Raw genomic sequence first — 12,966 nt, 5'->3', positions numbered from 1 at the left:
AACAGCAGAAAGGTTACAACTTGAGGTAAGGATCATAGTCTAGACTAAGATCTATTCTAGGTCTGCCTTAATAAATTCTAAAATCAAACCATGACAAGATCCATAGGAAACAAGTTTGGAGGTTGAGTCTCGCCAACTTAGTGGGGCTTGGGAAACACTCTAGGCTCTTCAGTGATGTATAAAGACAAAACAAAACCAAGTATAAACAAGTGTAAGGTCATTAGCCAATAATTACATTGCCTGCCAGAACAAGAATCCATACACCTCATGGAGAAATAACAGACTTCACAGTATTGTTCACAACGTACAATATTCAGTAAAAGCCCGTTAGACATACAAAGAAACAAAACAATGTGATCCATAGTCAAGAAAAAAAGTAGCATATAGAAATGAACCCAAGGCGGTCTAAATGTTAGACTTAGCCAACCAAGATCTTAGTGAACTATTATAAATATATCCAAAGAATTAAAGGAAAGCATGGTCTTAATAAGTAAATAGATAAGGAATCTGCCCAGAAATGGAAATTATAAGGAAGAAACTAACAAATGCTAAAACTAAAAAATAATTGAAAATGTTTACTAGATAAGCTTACCAGCAGATTGGAGACAGGAAAATAAAGTCAGTGGACTCAAAGGTCAGCAGAGTAATCTCATAATGAACAGACCCTCCAGGATCTATGAATCAGTATCAAATAGTCTACCATACGTGCAACTGGACTCTCAGAAGGAAACGTGAGACTGGGGCAGAAAGATATATTTAAAAAATAATGTCTAAATTGCCCCAATGTGGTGAAAAATTACAGCTTAAAGATCCATGAAGCTGAACAAACTACAAAGCAACTAAAACAACTGCAGCTTCTAATCAGAAACAAGGTAGGCTAGGGGTGCCTGGGTGCCTCAGTCGGTTAAGCGGCTGCCTTCAGCTCAGGTCATGATCCCAGGGTCCTGGGATCGAGCCCCGCATCAGGCTCCCTGCTCGGCGGGGAGTCTGCTTCTCCCTCTCCCTCTGTCTGCCGCTCTGCCTACTTACACTGTCTATCTCTGTTAAATAAATAAATAAATAAATAAATAAATAAATAAATAAATAAATAAAATCTTTAAAAAAAAACAACAAGGTAGGCTAGAGGACAATGAGAGAGTTTTTTAAGTGCCAGGGGGGTGGGCGCCTGGGTGGCTCAGTTGGTTAAGCAACTGCCTTCAGCTCAGGTCATGATCCCAGGGTCCTGGGATCGAGTCCCGCATCAGGCTCCCTGCTCTGCGGGGAGCCTGCTTCTCCCTCTCCCACTCCCCCTGCTTGTGTTCCCTCTCTCGCTGTGTCTCTCTCTGTCAAATAAATAAATAAAATCTTTAAATAAATAAATAAATGCATGCCAGGGGGATGAAGGGTGGTGAATCTTGTCATCCCAGAATTCTATGTTCAAGCAGAAAATCTTTCAAAAATGAAAATAAAATAAAGACACTTCCTGATAAATGAAATCTAAGAGAATTTATCACTGGCAGAACTGTACAAGGAATGTTAAAGGCTGCCCTTTAGACCAAAGGGAGCTAAGACCAGGTGGAAATGTGGAACTATCCGAAGGAATGGAGACCATCATGGTAAACAAGTAGGTGAATGTAAAAGACTATTTTTTCATGATTTACTTTAAGAACTGATTGTTTCAAGTAAAAATAAAGAGACGTTGTATAGGTGGATATAACAAATACAGAAGGAAAAGATGTAATAACCACTGAAAGCTGGGTTGTGGGGAGGGTAAGTGTAATTATACTATTGTAAGGTTATTACATTTGTTATATGGAAAGCAGGAAGTGGGACATTTGAAGTGCCAGGTCTGACATGAGAGGGGTATGGTGAAATAGAAATAGCAAAGTGATGTGTAAAGGTATTTGATAGTGACTATATCCTGGATCATAAGAGAAGTCTTAATAAATGTAAAAGAATTGATATAAAACAAAGTGCATTCTCTGAGCATAATGGAATTGAACTAGAAAATCAATAACAAACAAAAGGAGAATCTCCACTTGATAATTAAACAATACAATCTAATTAATCCATGAGTCAAATAGCAAGTCTCAAGGGACCTTAGAAAATATTTTGAAATGAATTAAAATGAAAATATAATGTATCAAAATCTAGAATAGGGGCTTTTACTTCCGACAAAAATGGAACAACAGATTTACCCTCTGACCTAGAACAACAACAAAAACAAAAACCAGACAATATATGAAACGGTGGTTTCCAAGACTACAAATTAGACAAGGGGCAATGATCACTAAGTTAAGAAACAACATGAGCCCTATGATCATCACAGCTTACTGCTTGAGTTTCTAGGCAGTGTTACAGAAAGGAGGGAACTGAGGAAGAGCCCAGTGGATTTCCTGACTTGAAATACAGGGCTAAGAGTTTGGAGAGATCAAAACAGCTAAAGTTTAAAAGAACACCAGAGAGAAGAGAACTGTGAAAAGAGTTCCCAGAGATCTACAGAGGTTTCTCTTGAGTATTTAGCCAGTACTCAAGAGTATATGTTTATGGGGAAACTACCCAATGCCAAAGAAAAAAACATCCAAAAGTATTAAAAGAAACAGGATCTGACTCTAACAAAGGGTCAAGAATCATGTCTATTCTCACCAGCCAGACTGTGAAAAGTTATAATAGGATATTAGGTGTACTAAAGAAGGTGCTGCCTTAGTAATAGGAAATAAACAGCCTTACACTGAGCACTGCTCTGGACCTACCTTGTAGATCATAAAAGCAAAACCTGAAAGGATCAAACTGTTTCCAACAGTCTTACCTGTACCCCAAAACAAAGTTCAAGAAAATGTACGGGACTAAAAAAATGACCAGCACTCAACAAGGTAAAATTCAGTGTCTGGCATCCAGAAAAAAAATTACTAGGCATGTAAACAAGGAGGGAAATAGCTCATCAAGAGGAGAGTAATCAATCGAAACTGACCCAGAACTGACACGTTAAAATTATCAGAGGACAGTAAAAATTATTTAACTGTATTCCATATATTCAAAAAGATAACTAGAGATGAGGAAAAATATAAGAAGAAATAGTAGCCTAAAACTTCCCAAACATAATAAAAAATACACATCCTCATATCTGAAGCTCAATCTTAAGTACAAGAAACAAAGAGAACTATAACAAGTCACATCATAACCGAATTGTTCAAAACCAGGGATACAGATAAGACCCCAAAGACAGCTAGAGAAAACAGACGCGTTACTTACATAGGAACAAAGATAAGGATAATACCAAATTTCTTCTTGGAAACAATGCAAAGGAGAAGACAGCAGAGTAAAAACTTTAAAGTACTGATAGAAAAAAACTGTAAATCTAGGATGATAGACCTAGTGAAAATATCAAAGGTGAGATAAAGAGGTCTTCAGACATACAAAAGCTAAAAGAATTCATCACTACCAAACTAATAGTATAAGAAATGTTAAAAGATGCCCTTCAGGCAGAAGGAAAACAATCCCAGATGGAAACCTGGATCTACACAAAGGAATGAATTCAGTGAGAGCACTGGAAATGGTAACTGCATAGGTAGGTATCTATGACCTTCCCTCCTCATTATTTAAGTCTCTTTAAGACACAGTGGAGTGACCTAAGCCAAATAGCAGAGGAGGCAGCTTCGAGCTCCCATCCTCCAACAGAAACAACAAACAAGAAGTAACTGTTAGAACCAACTTTATCAGAACTCTGGAAAACAATCTAAGGTTTACATCAACCAAACAAATACTGAATCAAGAAAACAGCAATTTTAAAGTGGTGAAAAGCCTTGTGGTTTGGTTTGGTTTGGTTACTTGCCCTTCTAACTCACCCACTCCCCATTTGGCAGCAATCTTGAAGACAGAAACCTACATTCCCAGTGTGGGAACCTAGTCACTGGTTCCACAGGGATTACAGTAGATCCTTTTTGCAAATTACTGTGTGTATCTGCTGTATGTTGGGGCTACCTGAGGGAATGATGCAGGAACTCATCTCTATTTTAACAAACTTGGAATTCACTAAGGCTAGAAAAGCAATGGGCATTGCTTGAAAACATCGCAAGGAAAACAACCACAGATGCATCGCACAAAAGGTTACAGTTGAGACACACAATGAACCACTGTTACAGACTGAATTTTGTTTCCCCAAAATATATATGCTGAACCCCAATCCTCAATGTAACTCTATTTGGAGATAGGTTATTATTTAAATTTTTAAAAAAGATTTATTTACCTGACAGAGAGAGAGAGAGCACGCACAAACAGGGGGAGTGGGAGAGGGAGAAGGGCTCCCGCTGAGAAAGGAGCCCGATGTGGGACTCCATCCCAGGACCCTGGGATCATGACCTGAGCTGAAGGCAGATGCTTAATCAACTGAGTCACCCAGGTGCACCAGAGATAGGTTCTTTAAAAAGGTAATTAAACTTCAGTGAAGTCATATGGGTGAAGCCCTAATCCAAGATGACTAGTGTCCTTATAAGAAGAGGTAGAAATGACTCAGTTGGTTAAGCATCCGACTCTTGGTTTTGGCTCAGGTCATGATCTCAGGGTCCTGGGACTGAGCCCCACGTCAGGCTCCCAGCTCAGCTGGGAGTCTGCTTGAGGATTCTCTTGCTCTGCCCCTCTCCGTCCTCCTCCCTAAAATAAATGAATAAATCTTAAAAAAAAAAAAAAAGACAACGTAGAGACCCTAGGGATGTTTGTGTACAGAGAAAGGCCATGTGAGAACACAGCAAGAATATGGACATCTGCAACCAAGAAGAGAGGACTCAGGAGAAGACAGCCCTAACAACACATTGATCTTGGACTCTGAGCATCTAAGAACTGTGAAAAAATTAATTTCTATTGTTTAAGCCATCTAGTCTGGTATTTTGTTATGGCAATCCCCTAGCAGACTAATACAGACTGCCTGAAGTATGGGAGGGAAAGCCGGGGAGTTTCTTTGGGAAATCAGGGCATTTATAATCACCCATGTATAAGAGAGAATTTAGAACACCACATGCATGCCCAGGGCAAGATGTGTGCTCAGAATATATCTGACAAGACCCTAAGTTTTCACCTTGGTCTGATACCTAGGATCAGTAGAGGCCTGGATAAGTGTTAAAAAAAAAAAAAAAAAAAAGCAGCATGGTGACAATCTACAAAGACTAAGAGAAGTGGGTTTTTTTCCTTCTATATTAAGCTCCTGGTATTCACGGACCTCTCTATCAAACCATTAGCTGAACATAAGCCAACATGACTGAGACTTCAGTGACCACACATGACAAGGATATAGTCTGCAAAAATAGTTTGGAAAAGTCACAAAACAAGTGGACTATTACAGCCTTCAATGATTTAATTTTTTAAAAAGCACAACCAACAGCAGGGCAGGGGAGATCAGATTTCCAGAATTACTACATTATAATATACAAATGTCCAATGACATTGTCAGTAACAATCACAAGCCATGCAAAGAAACAGGACAGTATGGTCCACTCAAAGTAACAAAAATAAATGGGCAGAGATTGTCCCTGAGGGCGCCCAGCCCTTAGACTTACCAAAGATTTTAAAAGAAAGTATTAAATATGCTCAAGAACTAAAGGGATATGATGTATGAACAAAATGAAGATATTGATAAAGAGATAAATTACAAAAAGGAACCAAAGAGAAATTCTGAAGCTAAAAAGTACGTTAACTGAAATAAAACATTCATTAGATGGTTTCAAGAGCAGATTTGAGCAGGCAGAAGTTCAATCACCGAACTTGACTGAAATTATCCAGTCTGAGGAGCAGAAAGAAAAAAGATTGAGAAAAAATGAACAGAGACTAAGAGACTTGTGGTACAACAACAAGACCAACATGTGCATTATGGGAGTCTCAGAGGAGAGAAAGAGAAACAGAAAGAATATTTGAAAAAATAATGGTCAGAACTTTCCAAATTTGGTGAAAGATATGAATCAGCACATCCAAGAAGTCAACAAACTCTAAATAAAATAAGCTCAAAGAGATGCACACCAAGACACATTATAATCAAACCGTATAAAGACAAAGTCTTGAAAGCAGAAAGACAGAAGCTACTTGTCAAGTACAAGGGATCCTCAATAAGACTAGCAACTGATTTATCATCTGAAACCATGGAAGCCAGAAGGCAGTGAGGTACTATATTTAAAGTGGTGAAAGACAGCTGCACTCCCATGTTTACTACAGCGTTATTTACAACAGCCAAGATGTGGAAACAACCTAAGTACCCATCAGTGGATGGATGGATAAAAAAGATGTGATATGTGCATGCCATGAAATACTACTCAGTCATCAGAAAAGGAAATCCTGCCATTTAAGATAACATGGATGGACCCTGAGGGCATTACGCTAAGTGAGGTAAGTCAGCGAAAGACAAATACTGCATGATATTATATGTGGAATCCCCAAAATTCCAACCTCTTAGAAACAAAGAGTAGAATGGGGATTACTAGGTGCTGGAGGGTGGAGGAAAGAAGGAGACGTTGTTTAAGTGTACAAACTTGCGACTAATAGAAAAATGACTTCTGGAGATCTAAGGCACAACACAGTGGTTACAGTCAACAACACTGTATTATAAACTTCAAAGATGCTAAGAGACTAGAACTTAGTTGTTCTCACCATAAAAACAATGTTAATTATGTGACACGACAGAAGTCTTAGTTAAAGCTATAATGGGAGTCTTACTGCAATACACAAATGCATTAAATCAACACACTGTAACCTTGAACTTACACAGTGTTCTGTGTTTATGTCTCAATTAAAAAAAAAGTGTCAAAAGAAAACACCTGTCAACCAAGAATTCTATATCCAGGAAAGTTTTCCTTTAAAAATCAAAAAGAAATTAACTTATTCACAGTTACAAAAACTGTGGAAGTTCAATAACACTAGATCCCCATGCATAAAATGCTAAAGTAAGTCCTTTTGATGGAAATGAAAGGATATGAGTTAGGAACTTAAAGCCATATGAAGAAACAAAGATCTCTGGTAAAGGTAACTATATGGGCATATAGAAAAACCAGTATTATTGTATTTTGGTTAGTAGCTCTGTGTTTTATTTCTTTTTTATATATATTTTATTTATTTATTTATAGAGAGATAGAGAAAACAAGTAGGCAGAGCAGCAGGCAGAGGAAGAGGGAGAAGCAGGCTCTCCACTGAGCAGGGAGCCCAATGCAGGGCTGGATCCCAGGGCCCTGGGATCATGACCTGAGCAGAAGGTAGCCGCTTTAACCAACTGAGCCACCTGGGCACCCTCCATGTTTTCTTTCTTACATAATTTGAAGGACAAATGCATTAAAAGTAATTATAAATCTGTATTATTGGGCACACCATATACAGAGATGTAATCTGTGACAACAATAATGGGGGGTGGAGTTATATAGGAGCAGAGTTTTTGTGTGCTATTAAAGTTGTTATCAATTCAAACTAGATTGTTATACATTTAGGATGTTGAATGTAATTCCATGGTAACCACAAAGAAAATGTTTTTTTAAATACCTGCAAAAAGAAATGAGAGGGAATCAAAATGGTTCACTACAAAAAAATTAAATACAAAAGAAGGCAAAAAAAAAAGAAGGAAAAAAATGAAGGACAAAAAAAGTATAACTTTGGGCTCCCTGCTCAGCGGGGAGTCTGCTTCTCCCTCTGACCCTCATCCCTCTCATTCTCTCTCTCTGTCATTCTCTCTCTCAAAAGTAAATAAAATTAAAAAAAAAAAAAAAAAAGGGCGCCTGGGTGGCTCAGTTGGTTAAGCGACTGCCTTCGGCTCAGGTCATGATCCTGGAGTCCCTGGATTGAGTCCCGCATCGGGCTCCCTGCTCAGCGGGGAGTCTGCTTCTCCCTCTGACCCTCACCCCTCTTGTTCTCTCTCTCTGTCACTCTCTCTCTCAAAAGTAAAAAAAAAAAAAGTATAACACAGAAAACAAATAGGAAAAAGGAAAAGTCCTTCCTTATAAGTAATTGCTTTAAATATAAATTAAGCAAAGATTGGCAGAATGAATAAACACATCCAACTAGGTGCTGTCTACAAAAGACTCACTGTATTTTTTTTATTTTGGGGGGGAGGGAGGAAGGGGGGAGGGGTAGAGAGAGAGAGAAGACGGAATCTTAAGCAGGCTCCACACCCAGTGCAGAGCCCGACATGGGGCTTGATCTCACAACCCTGTGATCATGACCTGAGCTGAGATCCAGAATTGGAAGCTTATCTGACTAAGCCACCGCGGCGCCCCAAGACACACTTTAGACACAAAGACACTAAAAGGCTGAAAAATGAAAGGTTGGAAAATACATTTCATGCCAATAGTAACCATGAGAGACCGGCAGTTGCAACTATAGTAATATTAGGCAAAAAAGACTTTAAGTAAAAAATCATTATGGGGTGCCTGGGTGGTGGCTTAGTTGGTTAACCGTCTGCCTTTGGCTCAGGTCATGTCAGGGTCCTGGGATTGAGCCCTATGTCAGGCTCCCTGCTCAGCAGGGGGTCTGCTTCTTCCTCTCCCTCTCCGCCCCCCACCCCTCCGCTAGTGCACTCCCGCTCTCTCTCAAATAAATAAAATCTTTAAACAAAACAAAACAAAAAGAACTATTATGAGACAGAGACATTACCTATTGATAAAAGGGCCAATTTTATCAAGAAGATATAACATATATGTAACCAAAAAAAAAAAAAACAGCGCCCCAAATTATATGAAGCAAAAACTGAAGGAATTGAAGGGAGAAATGGACAGTTCTGCCCTAACAGTTAGACTTCAATATACTACTTTAAATGGACAGACTATCTATACAGAAGCTCGACAGGGAAATAGAGCACCTGAACAACACTATAAACCATCTACACCTAAAAGACAGACATAGACCACTGTACCCAACAATAGTAGAATACATATCCTTCTTAAGTACACATGGAATATTTTCTAGGATACAGCATAAGTTAGACCACAAACTAAGTCTTGATAAATTTTAAAAGATTGAAGTCATACCATTCATCTTCTCACACCACAAAGGAATAAAGATAGAAATCAGTAACAGAAGGAAAATTGAAAAAAATCACAAGTAGTGGAAATTAAACAACACTCTTAAATAAACGGTGGGTCAAGGAAGAAATCACAAATCAAATGAAAACATAACATAATTAAATTTATGGGATGCTGTGAGGGCAGTGCTCAGAAAGAAATGTATAGTTGTAAATGCCTACATTTAAAATGAGGAAAGATCTCAAATCAATAACCTAACTTTATACCATGGAGAAGTAGGAAAAAAAGAGCTAACTACCTACAAAGCTAGCAGAAGAAAGGAAATAATAATGATTAGAATAGAGATTAATGATATACAGAGTAGAAAACAATAGAGAATCAATAAAACCAAAAAGTTGGTTCTTTGGAAATATCAACAAAATGGGCAAACCTATAGATAGACTGACAAAAAAAAGAGAAGACATAACTAAAATCAGAAATGAAAGTGGGACACTACTACCAACCTTAGAGAAATAAAAAAGGATTATAAGAGAATACCATGAATACACCAACAAATGAGATAATCTAAATGAAATGGACAATTGCCTAGCAATATGCAAATTAAGCCAACTGAAGGTGGACTAGAAATCTTTAATTTTTATTTAAATTCTAGTTACTTAACATTACAGTGCAATATTGGTTTCAGGAGTAGAATTCAGTGATTCATCACTTACATACAACATCCAGTGCTCATCACAATAAGTGCCCTCCTTAATACCCATCACCCATCTAGCCCATCCCCTAACTACCTCCCTCCATCAACCCTCAGTTTGTTCTCTATTGTTAAGAGTTTCTTATGGTGGGGCGCCTGGGTGGCTCAGTCGTTAAGCGTCTGCCTTTGGCTCAGGTCATGATCCCAGGGTCCTGGGATTGAGCCCCGCATCAGGCTCCCTGCTCAGCGGGAAGCCTGCTTCTCCCTCTCCCATTCCCCCTGCTTTTGTTCCCTCTCTTGCTGTATCTCCCTCTGTCAAATAAATAAATAAAATCTTAAAAAAAAAAAAAAGAGTTTCTTATGGTTTGTTTCCCTCTCTTTTTCCCCCCTTCCATACGTTCATCTGTTTTGTTTCTTAAATTCCACATATGAGTGAAATCATATGGTATTTGTCTTTCTCTGACTGATTTATTTTGCTAGAATAGAAATCTCAATAGACCTATAACAAATAAAAGGACTGGAGTGCCTGTGTGGCACTGACTCTTGGGTTTCAGCTCAGGTCATGATCTCAGCATTGTGAGACTGAGCCCCGCATGGCTCCACACTCAAGGTGGAGTCTGCTTGGGATTTTCTCTCTCCTTCTCCCTCTCCCCCTCCCCCCAGTTGCATGCGCTCTCTAAATACATAAATAAACAAAATATATATTTTTTAAAGTAAAAAGACTGAATCAATAATTAAAAACCTCCCAACAAATAACGAGAACCAGATGGCTTCACTGGTGAATTCTACCAAAAATTTAAAGAATTACCACCAACTATTCTCAAATTCTTCCAAAAAATAGAAGAGGAGGGAACATTTTGTAAGTCATTCTATGAGAGCAGATACCAAAACCAGATAAAGACATTATAAGAAAACTATAGACCAATATCCTTTATGAAGACAGATGCAAAAATCCTGAACAAAATACCAGCAAACCAAATCTGGCATATAAAAACCATTATACACCATGACCAAGTGGTATTTATCCTAAGGATGTAAGGCTGGTTCAATATATGAAAATCAATGTAATACATCACATTAATCAAACAAAGGAAAAATACAGAAGCATCTCAATTAATGCAGAAAAGACATTTGACAAAATCCAACATCCTGTCATGATAAGAACTCTCAGAAAAGCAAAAATAGAAAATTCCTCAACTGGATAAAAGGTATTTATGAAAACTCCATGTTTAATAGCAAATTTAGTGGTGGAAGACTGAAACTGTACCTGTAAGATCAAGAACAAGAAAAGGATGCACACTTTAGCCACTGCTGCTCAACACTCAACTAGAAGTTCTAGCCAGAGATACTAGACAAGAAAAAGAAATAAAATACATTCAAATTCCAAAGGAAACAGTAACATCATCTCTATTTGTAGAAGACATGATCCTATACAGAAAATCCCAAAAAATTCGTAAGAAAGCCACTAGAGCTTATAATAAACAAAATCAACAATGTTGTAGGGTATAAGATCAACTTACAGAATCAATTGTGTTAAACTGTGTTTGTATACATCAGCAATAAATAATCCAAAAAAGAAATTAAGAAAGCAATTCCTTTTACAGTAGAATCTAAGACACTAAAATACCTAGGAATAAATTTAACCAAAGATTTGTACACTGAAAACTACAAAATACTGCTGAAAGAAATTAAAGAAGACCTAAACAAATAGAAAGACATCCCCTGTTGATCAGAAGACTTACTACTGTTAAGACAACAATACTACCCAAAGCAATCTACAAATTCAAGGCAATCCCTATCAGAATTTCAACAGCTTTTTTTTTGTAGAAATAGAAAAGTCAACCCTCAAATTCATATGGAATTGCAAGGGTTCCAAATATGCAAAACAAAACTGAAAAAGAATCAACTAACCTAAATATGAAAGTTAAGAGCATAAAATTTCCACAAAGAAAACACAGGGGTAAATCTTTATGACCTTGGATTTCATATCAAAAGCATTAACAACAAAAGAAAAACTAAGGGCGCCTGGGTGGCTCAGTTGGTTAAGCCTCCAACTCTTGGTTTTGGCTCAGGTCATGATCTCAGGGTTGTGAGATCAAGCCCTGCATCAGGCTCCATACTCAGCTGGGGGCCTGCTTGAGATTCTCCCTCTCTCTCTCCTCCTCCCTCCCCACTCTCTCTCCCCCTCCCTCCCCACTCTCTCTCCCTCGCATGCACTCTCTCTAAAATAATCTTTAAAAAAGGAAAGAAAAACTAAATTGGGCTTCAACAAAATAAAAAACTTCTGTGCATCAAAGGTGATTATCAGGAATGTGCAAAGACAATCCACAGAATGGGAGAAAATATTTGCAGATCCGATATCTGATCAGAGTTTAACATCCAGAATATATAGCAAGTCTCTACAACTCAACAACAAAAAGAGGAATAGTGCAATTAAAAAATAAGCAAAGGACTCATATAGATACTTCTCAAAAGATACACAAATGGCCAAAAAGGACATGAAATCAGTATCACTAGTCATTAGAGAAATGTAAATCAAAACCACTATGAGATACCATTTCATACCTACTGGGGTATAATAATATTTTAAGAAAGGAAAGTAAGTGTTGGTGAGGATGTGGAGAAACTGGAACCCTCAAATATGGCTGTGGAAAAAAGTTTGGCAGTTCCAAAAAAAAAATAAAAAATATAATTACCATATATCCAGTATCCTCACTTCTGGGTATATAGCCAAAGGAAATGAAATCACAATCTTGAAGAGAGAGCTGTCTCCATGTTCATCAGACCATTATTCACAATGAGTAAGACATGGAAATAACCTAAGTGTCCATCTATGGGTGACTGCATGAAGACAATTTGGTATGTACATAGAATGGAGTATTCAGCCATAAAAAGAAGGAAATCCTGCTTTTTGTGACAACATGGATGGACCTTGAGGGAATTATGCTAAGTGAAATAAGTCAGAGACAAATACTGTATGTCCTCACTTATATGTGGAATCTAAAAAAATCAAACTCATAGAAATAGAGAGTAGAATGGCGCTTGCCAGGGCCTGGGGGTGGTGACGGAAATGGAGATATGTTGGCCAAAGGGTACAGAGTACAAACTTTCAGCTATGAATGAATAGGTTCTGGGGATATATTATGATGACAATAATTAACAATACTGTATTGTATACTTGAAATTTGTTACGAGAGTAGTTCTTCAATATTATCACCACACATACACACACACTTAGTGAGGAAAGACTTGGACAAGGTAAGGATGTCCACTCTCATTAGTTCCATTCAACATTATGAGGGCAATTAAGGC

General features: G+C 37.8%; 1 protein-coding gene across 2 annotated transcripts in view; it reads right to left on the bottom strand.

Annotated features, from left to right (window-relative positions):
* Positions 1–12,966, bottom strand: part of LOC117999481 (nuclear envelope pore membrane protein POM 121C-like) — a 65,964-nt gene that overhangs the window by 31,642 nt on the left and 21,356 nt on the right. The gene's annotated exons all lie outside the window — the stretch shown is intronic.

The sequence above is a fragment of the Mirounga leonina genome, unplaced genomic scaffold, assembly GCF_011800145.1.
Source record: "Mirounga leonina isolate KUSES-001 unplaced genomic scaffold, KU_Mleo_1.0 Mir_454, whole genome shotgun sequence".
NCBI lineage: Eukaryota > Metazoa > Chordata > Mammalia > Carnivora > Phocidae > Mirounga > Mirounga leonina.
This window is presented reverse-complemented; position numbering and strand designations above follow the sequence as displayed.